At 49.2% G+C, this 26255-nt stretch overlaps 1 protein-coding gene across 2 annotated transcripts in view; it reads left to right on the forward strand.

Moving 5' to 3' along the window:
• USO1 (USO1 vesicle transport factor) overlaps positions 1-26255 on the forward strand; it is a 1608467-nt gene that overhangs the window by 925185 nt on the left and 657027 nt on the right. The gene's annotated exons all lie outside the window — the stretch shown is intronic.

Genomic DNA, 26255 nt, shown 5'->3' on the forward strand with positions numbered 1-26255 from the left:
ACAAGGTAAGAAATAACTTGTTCTTCTAGTAGCAGGGCTGTAATCGCTTTGTTTGGCTTGTTTGACTCTGGAGGGTTAAACTTAGTCTTTCTGGCCTCTTGTCTAGGCCTTTTGTCCGTGCTCTGAGAGTCTTGCACTTTCCTTGGCTTTACAACTCTCAGCGGAGAGATCCTATATTGATGATCATGCCCAAGGTTTCCCTCTGCAGCTGTACAGTAGTGAATCTTCAGCTGCTGTGGTCCAACTTTACTCTCAGGTAGAGTTAAATTGATGTTCTGTGTTGCATCAAGTTGTTTTTTAACAAGTTCGCACCCTTTTTTCCTCAGTCTGTTGAGAGAGGCTGGTCTTTTCTCCTCCGTTTTCCCCCTTTGCCATTGGTTCAGCGTTATCACGCCGTCCTATGTCCAGTGTTCCACCATTGGCTGTACAGGGGCATTCACACAAAGTTTTTGATAGTATAGTGACTGTAATCGGTTGTTCAGTTTTCCTTGGTAGTGTAGGAACTGTAGTCACTTGATCTGTTTTCCTTAACTGCTTGAATCTTTCTTCTAACGATGGTCTCCCATTCTGTAGTTGGCTTGGAAAGTTGTCAATTTTTCTCCTTATTTGTTCCAAAGCCAATGGTCCAATCAACCTTTTAGACCAACGGGATCCTTTATTATCATCGCTTGAGCCTTCCGATTCAGACATGGGAGGTTCATAAGAGATTTATTCAATGTCTGATGATTCTCTTTCTTCCTCCTCACTCCCCTGGACCGAGTAAGTCGATAGGTCCATTAGGTCGATTGACTCCTCGTCATCTTCCACCCAAAACATTTTAGGTTGCTCCTTAGTGCCTTGATCTCTGTTCCGGGTTGAAGGTTAATGTTGTAGGTTTCTTTGTGACATTGCTTCTTGTAACCGGTCCATTGATTGGCGGTAGGGTGATGTTCTTGATAAATTATCTACACCCGTTTGATTTCTGTTTGGGTTTGGCTGGTTGTTTTTTTTTTTGTTCTTTTTTCACGTACTGCCTTCCTTTTAGGAGCTCCTTTTGTCATTGATTTAGCGAAGTTAAACAAGACTTGCTTTGTGTTTTTGTCTTTTAGAGAGACACCAGTCGGTTTTGTGAAGATCTTGCATATTTCGGGCAGTCTTTCAGCTATCAGCTGGTTTTGTTCTACAGGATCGGTTACTGTTGCCCTTGAATGGGCGTCAGCAGCAGTCAATACAGGAGATTCTCTGCCGGTGTTGCTTATGGTTTCCAAATTCTTATTGGCATTTGCAGGAATGGATACGGTTTCAGTCAAGTTGATTGTGGCAGAACCATCAGAGTTTAAGGTTTCAGTCGTTGATGCACATGCACTGCTTGAATTGGCTTGTTGTATTGAGTTACCCAGCAATTTGTTCGAGCTAGACTCCTGCCCTGTTTGAGTTGACAAAGAGGTCTGTTTAGTATGCACGGTCGATGGTGGTTTTATTAGAGAAGATTCCATATCGCTTGACAATCTTCTGTGATGTTTTTCCCTGATTATAGGGTCTAGAATGGTGTGAAACAAATTAGCGACCTTTGCGTCGCTGTTTTCCAAATTTCTTTGCACTCCTGTAACAAAGCTTTTCACATAAATAATTTTGGAGTGCAAAATTGCCAACATGGTGGTTTGATCCTTCATTTGATCTGACATTTGCTCATGCAGATTCATGAAGGGCGCAAGTATTGATTTTCATGTAGAAAGTAGGACAAAGTTGGTGCCAGTCTGTTGACTATTGATAAGGCCAGGTGAAGGGTCAGCAGACATTTCCTTTAATGTAGGGGTTCGCAGAGTCTTGGTCATTTTATCTATAGGGGGTTCCCTTGTGCTTTCTCGTGTAGGCTTTTGTATCTTCCTCTTTTCATTGATCCTTGTTGGTTAGCCTCAGCAGTGAATGAGGCTCCCAGTTCTGGTTTGTTGTGTAGCTGCCCTTCACTACATGAATGTCCTATAGCGGCTGAGGTTGTGGTATATTTCACCGATCCCCAGCCGTCCACTTTCGACAAACTTCCCTTTTCGTTTGTTGGTTGGGATTGCGGGGTATCATTTAGTTCCATCGTCCATGATGTTTCCAAAAGCACTTGATCCGATATCTCATTTGAGATTTTTGGCTGTGGAGCTAGGATGGTTTTAGGTGCCTGCGTTCTTGATTTTAAGTCGGTTGCTTGTTTAACCGGTCCATGTATGGGTTTATACGTTTTTACACCTCCGTAAGGATTCATGCGAGCTGTTACGGTTTCCAGCCAGTCCTTCCCATCTCTCCGCTCTTATAGACGCCTTTGTCTCCTTGACTGAGATGTGCGGCTGTTATTAAACTTGTGGGTTTCGGTTTCAGCCAGTCATGCTGATTGAATTTAGTCGGCCTATAGAGAATGGTAGTTTGCTCATTTGGGTAGATGTTGTTGAAGTTCAAATGAGATTGAGCAGAGAAACCAGGGCCTTTCAGAGTATTTAAATCCGGGCCTGCTACGTTCGTTTTGTTAAATGCACAGTCTTCCTTATTTCCTGTATCCCCGCTAACAGGGGAAGCACCTTGAGGACATGGAACTCCGGCCACTAACGGCGCACTCCTGTTTTTTAGTGGATTTGAGGAGGGGCTACTTGTCCTGTTGAGACTTGGCGTTTTTGTCTCCCCTCTTAGTTCCACTCCATCAAGCTTTGGTTCATGAGACTCACCCTCCAGCGTTTGGTTTCCTTTTCGGCATCACCCTCATCTTTACTATTAGCCGGACCTATTTCCCACTTGTCAGCTCCGATCTTGTTTGCCCTATCTTGGGCTGGTGTTCTAGCAAGTTCCCTAACAGCAATAACTCCATAAGTGGAACCGTATGCTGACTTCTGCCATCCGTCAGTTTTGTTTCTTTATGGGGGCTCACCACAAAAATCTTGTTGACAAAATTAAGTGATGTGTCCATTTCAAGCATGTTTTCTGATGACATTTTGGTGGCACCTATCGCCACTCTGATGTCAAGTGGGTAAATTTCATGACCACATTGGGGGCTTAAGTCCACCCCAGTATCCCTGGGCGGTTCCTTGGGCACTTCTCCCTAGGTCTTGCGTTGGCGCGCCCCCAGCTTGGCTTTAGGTAGTTGTTCATCAGGGTCCATCTGTTTCCCCTGTAGTTCCGTCATTTATTTCATGCTCCCTTTGTTTGCTTGTTTGTTGGCCAATGGGTCTGGCCCTCACAGTAAGGCCTTCTAGTAAAATGTCACGTTTAGTGTGGACTAAGAAGTTGTGCGGCCCTGTGGTTCAAAGGCTACGAACCTGCAGTCGCCACCAGAAACCCAACGTGCCACTAAGCCTGTGTGCTTCACCTTGCCTCAATGATATACGGGCAACACAACACAACACAACACTATGGTGTTGCCTGTATCAGGGTTGTAAAAGATAGCGACAGAGGCAACAGTTAAATTAGGATATCAACAGCTGGGGGCTAACTCCATTTTCCCCACTCTCCCCCACTCACCACTGGCTCAGCTCACTGTCCGAAGCTTCAAGCCCCAAGTGAGCCTCTGAGGTGAGTCTGTGTAAGAGCCGGTGTGAAGGGGGGGGGGGGGAAATGCTTCCGTGGCCTTCTGCCACAGAGGAGTGTCTGGAGTGTCTAGATACACATATGGGTGCAAAGATTCAAAAATGGTAATTAGAAAATACACCCCTCGACTCAGCTTATTGCGTATAGCACAGGGGTAACACAAGATTACCCGATTTAGCAGACATAGGTCAGCTCAGCTGCAAACGCTCACGCTGCATGGACTCCCACCGCTGCCAGTCAGGCCGGGTCGAGTTAACGTATCCTTCCCTCCTCGATCACTCCTCGTTTCCTTCACTCCTTGATCATTCTCCTGCACAAGTTTTGATTAGAGGAGAGGACCTAAACACGTTGAAAACATGTCAAGCCATCAAGCTGCACTGGAGAACGCTCAGTAAACCACTCGTTTCCGACAGTACATTCACTTTAACCAGGAGATTTTTCAGAACGAACACTGGAATAGGATTATGGAAAGCCAAACTCTGTGGATCTTTTGAGGTTTGATAAAAAGTCTGAACTTAACTTTCTTTGAAACAAGCTTGACCAGTTAGGCTGATAACTAGATCAGTGGTTAGGTGTAAACACCAGAAGTGCCTCTGAGGTGCCTGATTTGCTGTGGACTCTGCTGGTTACTATCCAGCATTCCACATCTATCAGTCAAGCAAAATTACGTATTAGCCCCGCCCACCATTTCCCAGAACCCCTTCTGGTGCGTGCGCCCGTGCCTTTAAGAAGTGCCTGTTTGGCTGTGGACTCTGCCGGTTACGTTCCAGCATTTCCCATCTATCAACCAAGCAAAGGTCAGATTGTGGAATAAGACGCTACCGCAACTGTACTGGATATTATGGACCTTATTTGAACATTTCTAAGTTGTACTGTTCATTATTTTGGCTTTTTTTCTTAGTTACGTATTGGCCTTGACCACCATTTCCCATAAGCCCTATTTGAAGGCACGCGCACCAGAAGGGCCTCTGAAGTGCCTGTTTGGCTGTTCGGCTGGGCAGTGAGCGGGCAGTGTAAAAAGCTTTTCTTTTCATGTTCTGTTATTGCACATTCATTTGTTATCCTGAAGGAGTACTCCTTGATGTCGATGTGTCCATGGTAAGCACTTTTCCGTGATTTGGACATCGTACTCTGCTTTTTTGCCTAGCGTGTACACTTTTCTGTTATTGCTGATTGAGGACTTGCCGCTGACAGTAGGTCCATCGATACGCGGGGTCACAAGCATGATCACGAGTTATTCCAGTCTCAGCTCGGGTTTGTGCACGTCGGCTGAATGCTTGGCAGCCTAGGTCCTCGCTCACTGACTAATCCAGTGTTACTTACTTTGTGGTATTCTCGTGAATTTTCGGAAGCATTCCAGTTTTTTACTTGTGTATGTTCATGAATTGATACCACACCTGTTAAATCTTTCCTCATATTGCAGATGTTTGGGTGCCTGCTGTTCGTGTGTCACCTTAATACAGCTGTACACCCGTTTTAGTCAATACTTTATTTTCTTGGGGAACTCGCCGCTGAGACCTCGACTAGTTGTATTCTGTAATTGTGTTCTTGCATATTTTGGTGGTTGAATAGTAATGCACAGTGCAAGTCGTGCCATTCTGTATTTTTTATTATTTCCCACCTGTATTGGGTGATTCAGTCGCATTAGTGCCTCAGGCGCCTCGCTTTACTTTCCAACCGCAGGGTTGCACTTCTCTATCATGTTCGGTGGTTTTAGAAGTGGTTGTGTTTGTAAAGATCAGACCTTAAAAGGTAATATTATGGCTGATACTGCTCCGCAAGGTGAGGTCTTGCCCAGCAATGACACAATTATACATGAACACATACTGGCACAATGGACAGGGAGCTCTGCAGAAAAGGGATTGTCAGATGATTATATTGCTAAAGATTGTCGGAAGGATGTGATCTGCCAGGAAATAGCTTTTGCGCATGTTCATGCACAAATTCATACTCCGTTGTATGTCACACGAAAAACGCATTCTCTTGCTCTTCAAGAGGCTCATGATATTGATCTTGCCATTCATCATAGTTTTCTTAACCAACGGGGAAATCCTCATAATACCTGTTCATAAACCAATCCCGCGGATCACTTTAACAAATCAATCTCCAACGTCTCAATGTTGGCCCAGCCATAATGGCGGAACTGGGGATAAGAGTGTGTGTATCCCTTGGACCATCCACCCCTGTTGTGGCGGCCGGAGGTGAAATTGATGAGGTTCACTTCCATAATAATAGGCAATGGGAGGTTACTGGTCTAGAATTTGCTTGCCCCAATGCTATGCAGAACCCAACGAATTTACCAACTCCAATGGCTAGCTCCCCAAACTCTGTTTAAAATGACATAAAATATAACATAGACCGTACTCCGGAACCTCGTGACTGTCATAATCACTCAAGAACTAAGCAGGTACCGTCGAGCACTCACGAAGACTTCCTTAATGCCTCGATTGTGAACTCTATCTTATCCTATGACCTAAACAACCCTGATTGCTCGTTCCCCATTCTTACTCGTATTTTCAATCTACTGAACACATGGCATGAAATTACACCCTACGATTTTAGGGATATAAAATGGTCAGTGTCTGATATTTTAGCTAAATTAAACAAGCTAGAAGGTTTCATGTGTGCACAAGAAACCATCATGGCCTGCAACGTGTCCAAAGAAGTTCATTTTCATAAGGTGCCACTAATTCCATCTGCCTCCCAAACTACAGGGCTGTCTGTATGTGCCAGTTCAACCCAAACGACATACTCCAAGGACTTGGAAATTTCATCCAACAGAGCACATGCTCAGGCCCTTAAAAACTTGAAACTACACACAAAGGTACTGAGTGTGCTGAATCCTGGGACTTATGGCTCAATGTCGCCTCTAACTCTGCAAAAATAGAAAACCTTGAAATTCTAATTAAAACTTTACACCTGCCAACAAGTTCTATGCAATCGTACTGCTGTGTGCCTCCAGAGGGCAAAGCCATAGAGATAGTCTCCATGTGTGAAGATCCGGATAGTCCCTCGGCCCTGACTAATTTAATAGAACAAGAGAAAAATGGGATAGTAAATGGTGAAGTGGACTGTGAGGCACTTGGTGAGTCTGTGGAAGGGAGCCTTTCTAAGCACTACTTATCACGTAGAGACAAACGTCTTCAAAATAGAGCACTCGGGAGAAAGGCTCACAGACAATCTCAAAAAGAAGTCAGTCAAGAAAGCAAAAAACTTTATTCTTTCCAAGCTCAAAGGACATAATTCGCATATCAAAAACATGTGTAATTTCTCCAGCATGGGGTCTGGCATGGATTCACATGCTCATGAATATTCCCCGTCGTCAGGCTGGGAATCCTCGGTAAAGAAAAAACCAGTATCAGTTTCGTTTCTGATCTGTCTTTCGTAGTAATAACCAATCACTGGTCTCTGCGTCATACTGACCACAGCCAATGACTGCCCTCTACCTAAGCACCGCCTCTGGCAGCCATCTTCAGATTTTTACCGCACGTTCATGTGTTGGGATCCTCGTGCTATTGCTCTCGAGCGTTGGTGCTAATTTTTTCACGTTTTTTTCTCAAAACTTTGTTTTTTCCGGTCAAAAGAGCCTCAAGCTCCACCGACTCTCCATCCGATCAACGGGGACCCGTGTCGGATTCGTCTGCGCCCCTCAAGGGTGAAGATTTCATCGAGCTACGTTTTGGAGGACTCCAGAAGCTTCTCAGGCCCGGACATGGCCCAGGAGAAGGGAAGCTCGACGCCCGGAAAGCTGTTCAGGGTCTGCCCTGGATGCCAGCTGCAGAACGTCTTTAAGGAGGACGAACACTCCTTTTGCCTCTACTGCTTACATGAGGACAAGACGCACGTGGAGAAGGACTGTGCGTTTTGCGGCAATATGTCGGAGCGGACCATGAAGGACCGCCACCAACGCCTCGCCAACTGGCTGGAAGGGGAGAGCCCGTCAGGCGAGAAGAAAAGGAAGAAATCCGAGCGTTCTTCTAAGACCTTTGAGGACGCCCCGGCGACGGGGGTCCAACACAAGGCCAAGCACCGCGAGTCCGCTGGCACCGGGAGCGCCGAACGGTCGGGCTCTACGGGCGCCAGGCAGGGCGCACCCTCCCCGGCACCTTCAGCCACGAGCCAACGCTCTGGGTCGGGTAAGAGGAAGGGCGAGCACCCGGCGAAGCTCCTGGAGAGGCCCCGGTCGAGCTCGAAGGCCCCATCGGAGGGGGAGCGAGGCAGTGTCCCCCCCCTCAAGGATAAGGCGGTGAGCGCACCTAAGGTGGTGAAGGCCTTAATCCATCCGGCCAAGCCCTCTATCGATACTGTCGCGGCGGCCCTGGCCCAGCCTGTGGAGGCTACACCAGTGGTGGCGACCTCGGGGCTCAGAGTCTCCCTGCCACCTCGGAGGGAGTCCTCTTTTGTGCCCATCGATAGGACCCCCATGAAATCCCCGGCGGGGAAGAAAAAGGGGGGGCAGGGCGTCGTCGTAGATTCGGCTTCGGAGGAAGAGCTGATCGAGGTCTTTAGCCACGGCCTTGGCGTGGATGAAGACCGGCCCGTCGGGATGGAGCCCGACGCAGGTGACGACGACAGCGTCGAGGGTGCCGACGGGGCCCCTGATCGCCCGTCGGATTCCCCTCTGCCAGCGCCGCAAGACAACTCGGCGGCCATTTTGTTGGCTATACAGTCCTTATGCTCAGAGATAAGGACGAGACTACCGTTGCCGTTGCTGAACCGGGACCTTCGGGTGTTCCCCCTCCCAAGAAAAGGAGGATTCACCCTCCACCCCACCTCCTTTTCAGCCGTCGCGACCCGTCCAGCCCTCCTCCCCGTCCACCCGAGGGGATGATACGGGGACTGACACGGCAGCGACGGGTACGGACGACGAGGTATACGACGAGGATCTCCCGTCGTCACCTCCCACCAGGGCCTCTCCGCCCGACGAGATTGGATCGTTCCACTCCATGATCGCCAGGGCATCCGAGCTTTTCCAACTCTGCCCTGAGGAGAAGAAAAAGGAAGGATTCCTTTATCAACGGCGCGAAGCCAAGAGGAAGACGGTCCTCGCGGTGCCTCTACTGGACGACATTTGGGATGAGGGCCTCGCCCTCCTCAAGAACCCTTCCACGAGGCCCCCCTGTGCCTCCGGGCGCAGCCTACCCCGGACTCCGTCGTCTCCGCGGCGGCCAGGAAGAAAGCGGGGGGGGGTGCGGCCTCCACTTCGACTTCCCCACCGGACGGCGAGGGAAAGAAATTGGACGCTATGGGACGCAGGGTCATCTCGTCTGCAGCGACGACGATTAAAGCGGCCAACGCCTTGGCTATCGTGGCCCGCTACGACAGGGAGCTATGGTACAAACTGGCTCCCCTGCTGGACTTCCTACCGGACGACAAGAGGGCGGATGCCCTGGAGATCCTACAGGAAGGTGAGGTGACGTCGGACCACGCCATCACTATTGCGACGGACTTCGCCGACACTGGGTTTCGCCAGTTGGGCAACGGCGTGTGCCTTAGGCGGCGTGGATGGCTCAAGGCTACGGACTTCCGTCAAGACGTACAGACCAGAGTCCTGGACATGCCGTTCGATGGGAACAACCTGTTTGGGAAAACAGTGGACGATTCCCTTCAGGCCATTAAAGCGGACACTGAGACGGCCCGGGCCCTTGAGGTTCTACAGCAACGACGGACACCCTTTCGGAGCAGCGGAGGCAAGGGCGCCTCCAAAGGTTCCGGCGGCGGTTTCTCTACCTACCGTCAAGCGGCCCGCTCATCGTCTCAAGAGGCCTACAGAGGACGAGGCAAGTCTGGAGGACCCCGCCGTCGTCGCCAAGGAGGTCAAGGCGGCAAAGCCTCGTCGAAACAGGATTGAACCGGCCGTGGGGTCGGGCCCCCACCGAAGCACCCCGGTGGGAGGCCGGCTGGCGAGCTTCGTCAGCGTGTGGGAGTCCATCTCCACCGACCGTTGGGTGCTGGACGCCTTGGCCCGGGGCCACGCGCTTGAGTTTCAAAGAAGGTGCCCGCGCGTCCCCCCCGTGGCCAGGAGAGAGCTTCACGTCCCTCAGCTTCTCCTGGAGGTAAAGGCGTTGCTCAGGAAGGGCGCCATCGAACTCGTCCCAAAGAGGCTTCGGGGCTCCGGAGTTTACTCGAGATACTTCCTCGTGAAGAAGAAGACGGGAGGATGGCGCCCCATCCTAGACCTGCGACGTCTGAACAAGTTCATCAAGGCACAGAAGTTCCGGATGGTCACCCTCCAGCACGTCCTGGGTCAGCTGGAGGAAGGAGACTTCCTGTCGTCGTTGGATTTGGAGGATGCCTACTTCCATATTCCCATCCTAAAGGGGCACCGAAAATTCCTCAGATTTGTGGTCCAAGGGCGTCACTACCAGTTCAAAGCCCTCCCCTTCGGACTACGGTCGGCACCCAGGGTATTTACCAAGTGCCTTGCACCGGTGGCGGCGCAGCTGCGCCGCGAGGGGATCCACGTCTACCCCTACCTGGACGACTGGCTCATCCGAGCCAAGAAGAGGGAGCTCGCCGTGGAGCCCACGGCAAGGACCGTCCAACTTCTCACGGACCTGGGATTCTCCGTGAGCTACGCCAAGTCCCACCTGGTACCCGCGCAAAACGCACTGTTTCTGGGAGCGAAGCTCGACACAGTGTCCCTTCTGGCCTCCCCGTCGGAGGAAAGGACCAGGTCCATCCTGGGCAAGGTACAGCGGATGTTGGCTTCCGACGCGGCCAAGGTGAGGTCCATCAAGTCCCTCCTCGGAATGATGTCTTCTTGCATCTACCTCATTCCCATGTGCAGGCTCCGGATGCGCCCGTTGCAGGAGTTCCTGGACGCGCGCTGGATCCAAACGACGGGCGGCTTCGAGGAGAGGATCACACTCGACGAGAGTTTCCGCCGAGCGGTCCGGTGGTGGGGCACCCGCGCGCATCTGACGGCGGGCATGGACTACCGGACCCCAGACCACCAGGAGACGGTGACCACGGATGCCTCCCTGGAAGGGTGGGGAGCGCACACCGAAAATCTGCACGCGAGAGGCCTCTGGCTCCCGACGGAGAAGTCCCTCCATATCAACGTCCTGGAGCTCCGTGCAGTGTTCTGGGCCCTCAGGTCCTTCCTTCCGTCCCTCAAGGGCAAGGTGGTGAGGATCTTCACCGACAACACCACCACCATGTTTTACATCAGGAAACAGGGCGGAACCAGGTCCCCAGCACTGTCCAAGGAAGCGCAGGACCTGTGGCATTGGGCCGTCGCCCAAAGGATGTTTCTGGTGCCGTTTCATCTGGCAGGGATAAAAAACACCATCGCCGACTCACTCAGCAGGGAGTTGCGCTCGTGCCACGAGTGGGAACTACGGCAGGATCTAGTGGATCGCCTCTTCCGACGGTGGGGCACACCCCAGATCGACCTGTTCGCGACGGCGACGAACTCCAAGTGCCGGAGATTCGCCAGCAGGTTTCCCCAGGCGAGGAGCATGGGCGATGCTTTCTCGTTCCCCTGGGAGGGCCTGTTCCTCTACGCGTTCCCTCCTTTGCCACTGCTAATCCGGCTCGTCAACCAGCTCAAGAGGTCACGGTGCAGGATGATCCTCGTCGCACCTGCGTGGCCGAGGCAGATATGGTTCCCGGACCTTCTGGACTTGTCAACGTCCCCGCCAATCAAGCTGCCGGTGGACGCGGATCTACTCTCCAGGGAAGGAGGCGCCATCCTCCACCACGATCCGAAATCGCTGAACTTGCAGGCCTGGCTCCTGCAGCGCTAGAGTTTGGAGGATACGACATACCGGCCGACTGCAGAGAGGTTCTTGCAAAGGCCAGGGCGTCCTCGACTCTTAAATGCTACGGACACAAATGGAAGAGGTTCTCTGTCTGGTGCCACGCACAGAAGATTAACCCTCTACGGATTACGGCTCCCCAGGTACTGCCGTACCTGTTGACGCTGGCCAAAGCTGGACTGGCACACGCGTCCATCAAGATTCATCTTGCTGCGATCTCCCGATACACCAGAACCACGGGGCGGACTTCCCTGTGGTCTCATCGTCTGGTGAAAGAGTTCATGAAGGGACTGTTCAGATCGTTCCCGCCTGTGAAGGCTCCGGCCCCGGCGTGGGAGCTCAACGTGGTGCTGACCAAGCTCATGGGACCTCCGTTCGAGCCTCTGCACTCGGCCCCGTTGAAGTTTCTGTCGTGGAAAACAGCGTTTCTTGTGGCCATCACCTCCGCACGACGGGTGGGAGAGATCCAGGCCCTTTCCTGCAAGGCCCCGTACTTGACTTTTCACGACACGAGGGTAGTGCTCAGGACGCACCCCTCCTTCATGCCCAAGGTACCGTCGGACTTCCATCTCAACGAACCCTTGGTGTTGCCGGTGTTCTTCCCGTCGCCTTCGTCGCCGGCTGAGAGGACTTTGCACTCGCTGGATGTGGCTAGAGCGCTGAAGTTCTACGTGGACCGCACAAAGTGTTTTCCGAAGACGTCACAACTCTTTGTGAACTTTGGACCTGTCAATCAGGGGAAGGCTCTCTCGAAGGCTTCCATTTCCAGATGGCTCTCCGGCTGTATCATGTACTGTCATCGGTTGGCAAACCGACCGCTGCCTGGCCGTCCGAGAGCCCATTCCACCAGAGCGATCGCAGCTACCACGGCGTTCCTTTCTGGTGTGCCCCTGCTGGACATATGCAGGGCTGCTACGTGGAGGTCGACGCACACCTTCACGAAATTCTACTGCGTCGATCGGGATTCCAGGGAGGAGTCCATGGTCGGCCAAGCAGTGCTGCGCAACCTGTTCGCCTGAGGTGAGCCTGGTGAGGAGGTAAGATGCTTAATGTTGAGTTTGATGTAATGCTTAATGTTGAGCCTTTGCCACCTCCCGTGGTTGTGCATGTGTGTACTGCTATGTATTCTTTATTCATGAGCATGTGAATCCATGCTAGACCCCATGCTGGAGAAGGAACAAGTTACTTACCTGTAACTGTTGTTCTCCAGCATAGGTCTGGCATGGATTCACAAGCGAACCCTCCCGCCTACCCCTCTGCGGCTCTTCACTTGGTCATACTGCCACTTCACTTGCTTCCAAATCTGAAGATGGTTGCCAGAGGCGGTGCTTAGGTAGAGGGCAGTCATTGGCTGTGGTCAGTATGACGCAGAGACCAGTGATTGGTTATTACTACGAAAGACAGATCAGAAACGAAACTGATACTGGTTTTTTCTTTACCGAGGATTCCCAGCCTGACGACGGGGAATATTCATGAGCATGTGAATCCATGCCAGACCCATGCTGGAGAAGAACAGTTACAGGTAAGTAACTTGTTCCTTATCTAATGAAGAGAGCAGAGAAGCGCTCCAAATGAAAGAAGTTTTGCCCAGCACTTCTAATATTTTAGACGTGACTTCTAAAGCAAAAAAACCCTAAAAAAAACAAAAGATGCATCTACTGAATTAGGTTGTATCGACAATGAGGGGTCTGTTAACCCATTGCTTGCTAATAGTACTGAAGCCCTCACCATCACTATTGGCTACTCTAGGGGCCACTAAGCAGACCCAATTCTCCACCTTTTTTCCGCTTATTAAGAATATAAAATCAGCTTCTATCAAAGCAGTAAATACTCGGCCTACAATCTCGCCAAATACATTAGGATTATCACAATCGATCGCAGTAAGTGCTGTAGACAATGACACCTTAAAATCCTACAGAGCTTTCATTCGACTGCTGGGCCGCCGCCAGCTCTCTAACATGATGGGGTAATGGGCAATGTAGCCGACCCTTTGCCTCCCATTGACTGTGGTCAGAAGGGCGTGCACACTGCCGTCCCTTCTGTAACTGACCTTACTGCAAAACATCTAATATTATTGGATGGCTAAGTGATCCCACCATCAGTGGCAGGCGTAGAATCAATCTGACTTTAATTCTTCATGCATTTAACTACATTCCATCGCTGAGAATTTTGAACTCGGAGGATATTGACTGGGTTATGTTGAGCCTTATTGATAACCGTATGCTATGCCAATTTCACTCAGCTATCATTAGTAAATTGGTATGGGAGCATTGATTAGATCTTATTCAGACAGGTTTAACCCCACATTTATTCAAGTCGAAGGAAGCTGCTATTAACTTTGTTGAGACCGATGATAGAGTAACCAAGGTGGCTGATGCACCTTCTTCATCTAACGTAATTCCCAACCATCCTAATAAATCCATTATGGCACCGCTCGTATCCTTGTCCTCGGTCATAAAGGACTGGTCGTGGCTTGAGCCCTTAGAAAAAGGTCTTAATCCTGCTAAAAACTCCATCCCAGTAGCATAGCCAAGCTGCACTTACAGCCGCTTCATGGAATTCTTGTGGATACAATAATGTCCACTCTTGGGTTAATTCAATGGGCCTGATCACGACTTTGGCGGTAACCCTTAAATCCGGCGGTAGCGCTAATACCGCCGGATTTAAGGGTCCGCCAAATCAGGGAATCGGGAAATCCGCCGGCGGTAAGAGCGCAAATTTTCCCCATTGAGCCCAATGAGGAATGGGCTCAATGGGGAATTACTTTACCGCCGAACTCGTGATCCGGTGCTATTAGCGCCGGGGAGTTCGGTGGTAGGGCTATTACCGCTGGCGGTAACGCCCAAGTCGTGATCAGGCCCAATGTCTTTTAATGACCATTTGTCTATTATACTTTGTCAAGAAACTATGAAATTCAAACATTTCATTTCAATGGTTACACTTCCTCTTCTGTGATGGCCAACATTGGGAGCTCTGGTAGGCTGTATGGGAGCCTAGCTATTTTAGTTTACAATCATATGAAGATATCTTCAAGGGTGTTGATGGCCATGGAGGACATTCTGGCCATAGACCTAACATTTCCTGATGTGAACAATATGTCTTATTTAATAATTTGCCTCTATTGGAATCCTGCTAGTAGATTGCTGGATCAAACGTTTTTTTACATTTGGACGCGATTCTTGAAGATGCATTTTTCCATAAACCAGGTTATAGGATCCTCATTGGTGGCGATTTAATTCCTGTTGTTTTACCCACTCTTTGTCCAGCGGATAGGATGTCTTCTGCAGTTGACTATCTACAATTCGAGGCAAAAGATGGCTTGACTTTCTTGCTCAATGGGATATACGCATTTTAGGCGCTGACCAACAAGACCTCAAATTTAGGTGGCATAGAGGTACAAAAGCCTCATATATAGATTACTTTGCAGTCTCACTGAACTTGCTTTAGGTTTGTGAACCGCTGTCCACCCTTGCTCATGGTCTAGGGGACCATCTAATCATCTCTCTATCAATGTAGTGTGTCCCCTTCTTCACACTTCACATAACTTACATTTTTTAGAGATTGATCACCCCTGTCTCTGTTCGTTGGAACTCCCATCTATGTAACAAGTACCATGATCAACAAAGAAATTATTTTGGACACCAGTGTCCGGAACCACGGTCTGGATAGTCAACAAATAGAAGATAGAAATAACTTCACAATTAAATGCATGCTAGAGAAACTGACCCTAAATTATATTAACACAAACTCCCGACACGCTCACTCCCATAGTACCGAGCTGCGGTCTTTAAAGCGTCAAAAAAATAGGCACCTGAGAGATCTCAAACTGCTTCAGTTACTGATCAAAAATTATTTACACAGTATGAAACAGATTTGTAATTTGTACAGAAATAAGTGTCAGACCATCACACAGCACTTACAAATTGAACAACATTGAGGCTAAGTTACAGCCTTGCTTGACACCCACACACGTGGGAATAGGCTTAGTTAAGGCACTATGTTCATTGACTCTTACCATATAAGTGCTAATTAAGTGTAGTTTAAATAGTAAGAAAATTAACTGAGAAGGGAAACCAAGTCTGAGCATTTTGTCCCATTGCAGATTGCCAATAACACTCGAATGCCGCAGACATATCTAGGGATGCCATATATTATAGCGCAGAGAAACCCTTTCTTGGATTCAAAGTGACTGGCTCAGGAGAAACAACTTGTTCATTTCTTGATTTATCCAGCAACTTTCAAGGTCATTGTGGATGTGATTTACCACGCCTTTACTGATCACCATAAGGCGATGAGCTTTTTAAATTCTCTTAATATGGGCAAAAAAAGGAAAGAACCCCCCCCAGCAAAGTCAAAAAACTGATTCCTGTTTGTTGATACTTTAATTTGTATTGACTCTGATTTTTGTTCATTTCTTCGTGTGCTTATTTGTATAAGAACTTATGCATCATTTGTTTTTTAAAATGTGCAATTGCCGTTATATGGAAACAGTTAAACACTTTCATTGACACGAGCCTTCGTGGATTAAACGCATGGTCTTTCCTCTAATGCTCCACTTCAGCCCGGAAGTTCTGTACGACCGAATGGAATTGTGGGCCATCCGCCGGTGATGTCTTGCGTCTTTGGCTTCTGTGCCGGAAAGCAGAATGTTGATTTCGTACTACGGTAGAGCTGTGCAACCTAGACAGGAAAACGTGATCATAGTGCTACTGAACGTTCAAGAGGCCCACCGATCCGACTGCAGAGAAAGAAGGAATACTAGTGAGTGCAGGATATTTACATGCAGACTTTGCAATCCCCGTTACCTGTCAGTGCTGCCGTGCGTTTACTCTATTTCTGCGGGAGGTTACTTCCTTGAAATGAGAACGCCGCGTAATGTGTGAGAGTATTGTAATGTAGCTGAAAAGCAGAATTCAGGTCTGTTAAAAGTGCAGACCTGTCTTTAACAAATGCAAGGCATATGAAGAGCCTAGAAACGAGTTCATAAGCAATTGCAATCCATGTTTGTGCAAGCCCATCACCCCTCATGAACTAGATGCTAGAATAGAATTCCCACCCACTAGGCACCTGGATTTTGGCAAGAGTGAGTGTTGGCATGTATCTTGGAGGGAGCATTGACAAGCCCATCGATACGGCAGCGAGTGGCAAGTGGTTGTTGTGCCAGGATGGGGCGGAAGACCTTGGTATTGAGTACGGAGGAGTCCATGCTATTGGGTGTTTGCAGTCCTGAGCCTCAATTCAACAACATGGTGCGCTCTGGAAATTATAGTCTTATGGCCCTTCTGAGTGGGTGACGAGGAGTGTAGAGACTCATTGCACGTATGTGCATATCTACATTCAATTGATTGTGATGCCCCAACAGAAGGGTTTAGAACATGCACTTTGCCAAAGGACATGACTCTGAGAAATAATGATAGAACCTTCACTGATTTTAGCCTGGCTCCCTGGTCCCCTTTGACTTCCATTATCCTGCTCGTGCCTTCACCCGGTCAGCCTTGCCTTCGATCTACTCTCACACCAGTCTCTTAAAAGTAGATGTGCACCATGCAAAGGAGGGGGTCAGATCACACCTCCAGTGCCTCGCGAAGCACAAGTGATGGTTGGTGAACACTGCGGAGGTGTGAGGGCTGCGTAGTGTGTGAAATCATGTTTCAAGGTACTGTCCAGCGGGCACAGGGAGTGGCTGGGGACTGGCCGCACCCCCCACATGTACCCAGGGGCAAGTGGCGCACCTATAAATGGTAGCAAGAGTCAATGCTGTCAAAGGTTCATCCGAGTATAAAAGCTCCTCGCCAGCAAACCGACCAGTAGCAGCTGGAACAAGCAGAAGACTGCAAGGCCAGGAGGTTAGCACACCCCAGGGAGCAAAGGCAGATTATTCACTTGTAGAGAAGGTGGCCCCTGGCGGGAGCGGAGTGGATGCCCCGCAATAGTCAAAACAGATATTATTCAGTGGGGCAGCAGCTGGGGCACCCATGGAACAGATCAGGCGCACAGCATTGTCAAGATCTACCAGGAATCGAATACAGACGCCCACGACCCACCTCGCGGCACACAGAGTAGATGGGCTCACCTCAGGCGTGGAGCAGTTTTTGAGCTGGTCAGATACAGGCAGGGGGACACAAGCTTCTTCCTCCGGAGTCACCTCTGTGCCAACAGGGCTCCCTAGCAGGAACGCTGGTACCCGGCAGCGCACACATAGATGGTGTGAAGAAGAAGCCTGGCAATAGTGCGCCTATCCCTGGGACCGTAGTGAACAAGATCCTTGGAGACCCGCTGAGGCTCAGCGGGCAGACCAATCGGGAAGTAGAGTAGCCCAGTGCAACAGCACCAGGAGATAAGAGCAGGTCACTGACTCAGTTCTTGTCAGCTTTGTTCCAAGTGGCCACCAGTAGGGGGAAAACGGGAATTGGAACGCCCGGCGTGGGGCACCCAAGCCGAAGCACGGCAATAGCACATCGCTCCCATCAGGTACTTGAGCTCACGGGACCCCCTGAAGTCTTGATATGGTTCGTAAATGGTTATATCATCACGGGACGTCCAGTTCGATGCAGGAGGGATCGCAGCCACCAAATAGCTCTCAGGGGGAGAAGTTGGTGCACAGTCGGGTGCACACTGGCAGCAAAGCATAGCAGGGAGAAACTGGCAAGCGGTGTCCCACGGTGCAGCTGCAGAGCGGACACTGGCCCAGATCTGGTTGCCCCAGCTTGGAGCAGGATAACAGGAGGCGCAAAACCGCCAGCGAAGTCAAGTGGCCCGAGGGCCGCCCCTCAGTGATTCGAGACACTCCCAGAGCAGAGCGATGCAGGCACCGTAGCCCGACCACAGGACCAATTGAGCCGCGTATAGTATACACGCCGCGGCTATCCCACACAGCCTGCGCGGTGCCGCCTCCTGCATTTCTGGCGTTGGATCACACTCACAGGTCCGATAGTCAGCCGCAAAGGTGCTGCATTTGTACAGAATCTTTGCAGGCTATTAGGCATGCTTGACAAGGATAATATAACTGCTGCGATGATCCAGCGAGCCACAGAGCCACACAATTAGGTGGCCATCTTGATCGTGCTCCACAGCGCCCCCTACCCCCTTGATGTCTTTTTAAAGAACCATCCGGGTTACCTTCTCCACTTTACTTAGGTCCGACTCGTTCGGGCTCAGACCTTCTTTCACCTGCCTCCCATCGCATTTGCCGGTTCACACAGAGAATTTCGAAGGGAGGTTACGTCCTGCAGGGTCACTCCGTAGTTCTTTGGCAAGTGCAAGTTTCACACTATCACAATTTTCTTGGCGTTCCCCTCAGTAACAGTCTTTTTCACAATGTGTCAAAGGCTTTCAATTGTACAAGCGGTTTGGTTTGACCCTTGTATGACCACTTTGACTTCTCACGCCGGCCTCTTGGTTTTTGTAGTTTTCCTCATTTTAACATATCCTCCTTGTTCAGGATGGGGTATTTGTTAGTGTTTTGAAAGAGCGCACACGTGGGCTGAACCCTCTATTCCTAATATCTCGCTTGTTCACAAAAGACCTTTGTCTATTATCTTTTCTTTTACGCTAATGTTGCCACTGCAACTCTGAGCTTAACACAGTCCGTCCCGCTTCCTCCGACTCCCCCGCTGAACGCGTTGGCTTTTCTTCTGCTGGAGTCAAGGACTGTACCACAGCGGCAAGCTCTTTTCCCTGCCCTGGCTATCAGTGCAGGAGGGCCCTGTGACCCGTTTACATTTGCCACACCAACTGCAGGCTGCAATTCCCGGTCTTACTGTTCTTTTATCGAAGGTTCCGTAGCTCTGGGTTGAAAAAGACAAGGGCCATTCCCTCTTTGTCGTCCTTTCAGTTTCCACCACCTTTCTCCTTCGTTTGAACTGCCGTCCCGGAATAGCTGCTTCCATGTGCATTCGTCCTTGCTCAAAGTGTGCTCTCCTGCTCTGCCTCTTATCCTTGTGCGGAAGGGAAAGGGTCATCAGGTGTGTGTAGTTATCAGCAATTGCCTTACTCTGCCTCACCGTTGTGTTGGGACATGTCCTGTAAATGGCTCTGGTGTTAGTCTGTTCTCTTTCGCAGTGTGAGTAATTGTTTGTGTAGGAAAAGGGGTGGGGGGAGTTTCTAAATACCTTACAGGGTAGGATGTCATAAGGAAGGGGGTACTGTGTCTCACCTTTTGCTGTCCCATTTCCACCTCATCGAGGTGATCCTCCCGCACTGGTCCACCCCCAGGAACTTGACCCAATAGCGATGGCCGTGCCCTGGCTACCTGGATGATAGATCCCTGGGGACTAGCAAGTGAGACACCTTCAGATGTCTCACATGCCTCCCTTCTTTTTTCGCAATTACTAGCGTGGTTGTTCATTGTTAGCCCTTCTTCTACCATTCTGGGAGGGGGGAGGCCTCTGTGTGCGTTTTGCCTTTGGTGGGAACCCTTGGGTGTCCCTGCCTAGGCTCCAGAGTGTCTCGACAGGCAGTAAGTGGGGTTGGTGTTTTCCACCCCCCCAGGCCTTTGTCTGCCAGAGTGCCTGAATGGGACCAGTTCCCACTGGGGATAGGGGGGAGGTTTGGCTGTCCTGATTGGACAGCCAAACGCCCCTTTCTGTAAATTGCTGAGGAAGATTGTAGAGGAGCGAGTACTGGAACTGTATAAAAGGTAGGCCCCTGAAGTGAAAAGCAAGTCGACCACTGGAAACTGAAGTAACCGAAGAAGATGACCAGAGATGCTGGCAGACCCTTAGCAACACTGTGAAGCGACCACTGCTGTCCTCCTCTCGTTTTCTTTGCGACAGGAACCCAGACGAGGACTCCTCCTTCCCTTTGACTGGTGGGACCAACCAGTCCCAAAACAAACTTTCATTTGAGCCATCTCCCGAGGTCCTGTGAGTTTCCAGAGCTGCAGAACCCCAATACGAGGAAATCTGCTGTCCGTTTTGAGTGAATCATCGTGGAAAGGCCAAATTTATACAAGTCTTTGCTGAGCCCTCAAGGACACTCCAGAGATACAATCCAACACGACCAGACCACCTCATCATTGTGTGGGACTACAGGAACCGAAGAAGATTGACTGGTGGCGAATCGTGTCCTTTGTTGGTGCTGCAGAAAAGGCGCTAAATCTGCAGCGTGACCAAAAAGAGGTCATCCCTTGAGATGGCTACTGAGGGATCCCACCGATTATCCTGCCTTTTGTCATCAGACCAAGGAATCTGCAGATCGGGTCCAGAGCTGCAACATCATGGAGTATCCAGCACAAACGTTTTTTTCAAACCCAAGGTACTGTGTGGAAAAAGGTATTGCTTACCTTATTCCAGAAAGTCTCTCCAAAGCGTTGGAGTGCACCTAGAGGTGTTCAGGGCAACCCCCTCTTACCTCTGACTCAAGTCGCTGCTTGTGTCCCTTTAGCAAGTTCTTTAACAGGATCTCCAACATTGGTTAAGTCGTCTTGCATCTTCTTTCCTAGAGACTAGAAAATATCCACAGGAACTTTTGACTTCTGCTGCTTTTCAAGACCTAAACCTCTCCGAACTGCCTTTCAGCTAGGGTTTCGTTTTGGACTTTACAAGACTTGCTGTGCAGGGAAACCGCCTCTAGAACCTGATGCTCTGCTAACCAATCACACTAACAATAACCAACAGTTTTTTCCTTCCCACAAGTCACTATCTTATATGTGTATGCTGATTAAATACAACTACCATATTACTTTGTGGATGCGCGTTATTACCGATAGTACAGTAGACCTGTCAAACTCCTGTAACAATTGTGCGCATTCAGCAACTTCCCACTAAGACGTGGCCTTTTGAAAGTATTGTAAAGCATACCTTTGTGTGTTGGTTTATGGTGCGAAGTATTTAACAGTGACTCGTGTGTAAATATAATACATCTATATTTTAATATAGATTTATGTGTAAGTATTTCTTTGATGTGCATTACTAGCTAGGTTCATTGTACTTACCTACAGCTCAGATCTTCCTCTTAAGATAAGCCCGACTGCTCTGCCACTCTACCAAGGTCTCTGAGTAGTACAGACTGATACTAAGAGTTGGGGGATCTACAAACCACTGAGATAGTTTACTAAAGTCTTACCTCCAAGTGGGACTTTAGGGAAACTCCACTAACAGCAGCCACTTTCTTTTCCTTTTCTCGCAGCTGCGGCTGTGTATATCCAACTACAGAGGTGCCTGCACCTGTGGATTTATTTATTTGTTATTCTTATATAGCGTTACTCGCCCGTGGGCCTCAAATCGCACAAAAAAACAGAGACCGCACTTACAAAACAATAAGCAGAAGGGGTATGGCAGTCATTGTCTGAGCTGATAAGAAAAGTGGTTTAGGGCTCCACAGTTCTTCAGGATCGTCTGCTGGCGTCTTGGCTCTCCTGCAGCACCCACCACGGCTGCCTCCTTGCGAACATGATCAAGTGCTGCCCTTGGTCGGTCCCTCTCCCTTCTTATAGACCTGCAGCCACTTGACAGGTTGCAGGTGCTTGTTCCCATTAGGATTGCCTGACTGCAATTAAAGGAACATGCCTGACCTTTACAGTGCTTTGCAGGCCATCTTCATCATCTTGGTAGTAGAGTGGTGAAATGAGTTACCAGTGTTCACTACTCAGTCACCTCTTCCTCGTCCCAGTACTGTAATAGGTTGAATGAGGGAAATCTGAGAGGAGCTATTTTACAGTAGCCCATAAAGTCCGTGGGAGGGTTAGGTTGGTTCTCGTAAGCGAAAGGGGGATACCATGGCTTTCCTTTGGGTACCTTCCTTCCTCGCCTCTCCACCCCCAGGGTCGGGATCAAAAAACGATGGCCTTTCCCTGGCCACCTGAGCAGAGGATCCAGGGAGAGTAGGAGTGAGGATACCCTTGGGTTTCTCAGAGGACACTAGCCATTGGTAGAACAAATTACTTAACTCTGGTAATGTTCTTTCTGACGGATGTTCATCCCACAGATTCCTCCGTGCCCTTCCGTCTGATCCCACAGATGGAGAGCACCTCAGTTTTCTTTAAGAGAAAACTGCTGTCACGGGGCACAGTGCAAGCTATATGTGAACACCTGACATGTCTGGTGTCGGAATGGCTGTGTTGGATCCCCACGCTGAAATAGCATGGTTCTTCTGACAGGTGAAAAGTGTTCCACCTGTCAGAAGAACCAACTGATGCTGCAGGAATATATCTAAGATGAGCCATCTGTGCAATGTCCATCGGAAGCAACATTCCGTAGGTAAGTAATTTGTTCTTCTGGGATCGTTCTTTTGACTTCTTGGCTTAAAGATGTAGACAATATCGATGTCGGACTTGACATAGCAATTTATGGACCACTTAAATAAGGTTCTGCTTATATTGACTATCTAACTGATCTTGCTTCTTCATTAATCACTTTTAGTCTGAATGTCTGCATTGTCTAGTTAGAGAAAATGCTTCCCCAGATCTACACATTTTAGAGTCTCTAAATTCCTTAGCCTTTTCTCAGCAAGTAGTTTACAGTAAGAAACACACCATATGCTATCTTTTCCTCCAGTTTGTGACTAATTGAGGGAATTCCTCACTTCTCCCCAAAGGGGAGCCTCTACCAGTGAGGCTAGGGAGGCGAGACCTCTCCGCAACACCCTCCCTATAGTGGGTGAAGGCGAGTGGTACCTCACCGGGAGATATTCCCCCGTTGGGGACAAGGACTCCCACTCTGGTGAGGAACTCCCTGATGGGCCCCAAGTGATGACCTATATGGACTTGTATAATAGCTCAGAAGGTTATTACTCTAATGAAGATAACGTGTATCTATATGGTCGACAACAAGAAGTTGAAGATGTCACTTTAAATGAGTCTCCAATGGACTGCGCCAAGGAGGCTGAAAAGGGATGAGAGATCAAAGAACCAAGGAGACAGGCCAGCAAGCCGAGAGAGCGTAAGGCCAAGAGAAGCAAGGGAAATGCCCTGTGTGTAGCAGAATGGAAGAAGGGGTTCTGTTGCCAAATGCAGAGACCTTGTAAGCCAGATCACCTCAGACGTGGAGTGAGAAGTGCTGGGAGGCCGGCATGTGAAAATGGAGAACATTCCAACCCGGTGGAATCGAGAGGGCGGTGGTAGCGTGACCTCGAAGCAGAAGTGGTGGGCAGCTCGCCCATGCAACGACGCTGAGACCACCTGCAGGAATAATTAACTCGAGTTACAGCATCACTGACATCAACCAAGAGAGAATGGGGCGCGGAATAAAGAGGCACCGCTGGAAGTAGGCCGTGGAGCAACAAGGACATCGAGAGAGAGTCCAAAGTCTGTCAGGTACAGATGACAATGCCCCTGAAGAGAGAATGGTATACGGGGAATGGAAATATAGAAAAATCTGCAGAGACCTATGATAAGTTAAACAAAACATGTCCCAGTATTTTTTTTTTAAATATTTTTTTGTGATTTACAGATTCAGCTGCCGAAATGCTTCTGACAGTTCACAGTGCAAGCTTTAGCAATCACAGTGATACATTTTAAGATAGAAGGATATTAAGTGGTGGAAGGGAAGAAGAGCCCCCCTCCACTTGAAAGATCAGAAGTAGGTAGCGGGAGGGTGGCTAGAAGAGCCGAGTTAGGAGATAGAAACCGAGAAGACAGAGCCCCATTCCTCCCTCCCCTCTCCCTTAGGGTCTAATCGCAAAAAGCTGGTTTGTAGCATATGGGTTGCTTTGGCGTGTGCCGAGTGCTGGTAACTCGGGGTTAGCTGAATAGGCAGGTTTCAGCTGTTCGGGTGTGGGGTTGTTGCTGGATGGGTTCATATTTCATCATAAGGGTACCAGGTATGTGTTCACTCTGCGGGTTTCTGTATTTCTCTGGAGCCATTACTGATCAATGTTGGTATGTGTCTTCAAATGTCCCAGTATTAATGAGAAAAGGATTGGAAACAATCTGTTGTACCATAACTATATTCATGAGAGGAAGAGAAATAAGTAAAGAACAGAAGGGCAGAGAAATGGAGATGAAAGCTGGTCACTTTGGGGGGAGAGGGGTGGAAGGGAAATGTCAACCCATATCCTGACAATCAGAATATAAGAGAGAGACAGACTTGGAGTACAAACCTATGAGGTCACACAGAAAACACTTGTACATGAAACTGCACCCTGCTAAGGAAGGGTTATATGGTAATTGGAAGTTGAATTACCAGAGAGACTATAAGAATGGGAGACATTGAGGTCACAGACCTTTGAAGTCCATGAGAAAACATGCCTACATGAAATAGCACCTTGAGAAAAGGCGAAAGGAGCCACATGTCCCTAGGATAAGAAAGAGACTATACCAGAGAGATATTTTGGGAGTACCAACCATACACTGGTCAACTCACTGAGCAGCATATGCGAACCGACCCAGTGGAACCAGCCTATCCAGACTCGCAATTAGCCCACAGAGGGCCACCACAGGAGCGCACCTACTACAACTTACACAGGACTGAACTGGCCAGGACTTGTGGCCATAAATTGAAAAACTAGCGTGGAAAAATACCCTATAGGTTGAAACACTTGTCGGCTGACCACACATGGACAACATGTCTGCTTTATAAATAAATAAAAAACCCAGGTGGTTTGCACCCTAACAACTGTGTGGATATTTATCCTTACCTGAAGAAGCATACAGATCCGGGGACAATACCCTATACATACATGAAACCGCATCTTGGTAAAAGGAAAGTCGCCACATATCCTGAGAATAAGACGGACTATACCAGAGAGAAGTTTTTGGAGTACCAACCTTTGAGCGCAGAAAGAAAAGACCAGGGAAACTAACAGACCCTAGTATAACTAGGGAACTTGATCCAGCGGATAATAAAGGACTATCTGCACATAGTTTGAGTGGACCTTAATAATCAAGCGAATCCCTGCAACAAAACACAGCAACCAGGAGAAGGGAGTTGTTACGCTTACCTGGTATTCACGGGGCCACCCAGCCCTGGTTGGATGATTTGCACTCTCGAACCCTCTCCCGGTCCCTTGGTAAGGTCTCTGGTTAAGGATGGGTCTGCAATATAGGAGAGCTGGATTCAATACCAGATTGTCTTTGTTTTCCCACCTCCCTTGGCCTCAACACCTTCCTCCCCCTTGGGCCCTCTCCTCACCTTAATATTGTAAAAGGGGGATTCTCCGTCCTGCTCCTCTTTTCAGGGGCGCGTAGATGTGGGGGGCGAGCAGCGACCAAGTTACTTCACTGGTACAAGCCCCCCTGTGGGAATCCAGGCCTGCTGCGACTCCGTAGGTTTGCCGCTTTAAGTCTCTATTTGCAGTTCTTATGTTCCTCTTAGTTCGAATAATGTCTTGCTTCTTTCCTTTTAGGTATGGAAAGGTATTTTGGTGTTGTCATGCAGTTTGAAGATGAGCATGGGTCAGTAGGCGAAAGCGTGGTGTACGCAATGCTGTCTGGTGATTAATGCGCGATGCGTGGCGCTTTTTTGCCTTTTATATTGCTAACTTGTGTCTTTTCTCTCCTTGCAGGTTGCAATGTTCCTCTCTGATCGCCGTAATGTTCCAGCAATGAGACTGACCAGGAGATGACTACCCAGGTAAGAATTGTGGGGCTTTCTTCATTCGGGAGGAAACATGAGTAAACGCTTACTAATGCTGTCTTTCTTTCTCCTCTTTCCAGGTTATGGTATTCCAGGATGCATGCGGTGCCGGATGATGGAGTTTGTACTTTCAGGTGAGTGGAAATGAAGTCGGCGATGGATTGAAAACAGGATCCTGTTCCAGGTAAGTTTCGTAGTGTTTCTCTTGCTGCAGGTCCTTGGTTTCAGGTAAGCTGGCATCAAAGAACTGGACACAGTGACTGAGCTATGTGTGTACCTCCATGTTGGCTGAAACACCCCCCCCCCCCAAAACCCCAAGTTAAATAGTTCCAAGTAAATAGTCCCATTCTAATGTTGGTCTTCATGATGGTTATGAGCCTGGCGCCAAAGGCGCCAGGACTGACTCCAAGAGAGTCTTGGATGAGGTTTTAAGGCC

This window comes from Ambystoma mexicanum, chromosome 6q (genome assembly GCF_040938575.1).
Source record: "Ambystoma mexicanum isolate Mex_15411 chromosome 6q, UKY_AmexF1_1, whole genome shotgun sequence".
Taxonomy (NCBI): Eukaryota; Metazoa; Chordata; class Amphibia; order Caudata; family Ambystomatidae; genus Ambystoma; species Ambystoma mexicanum.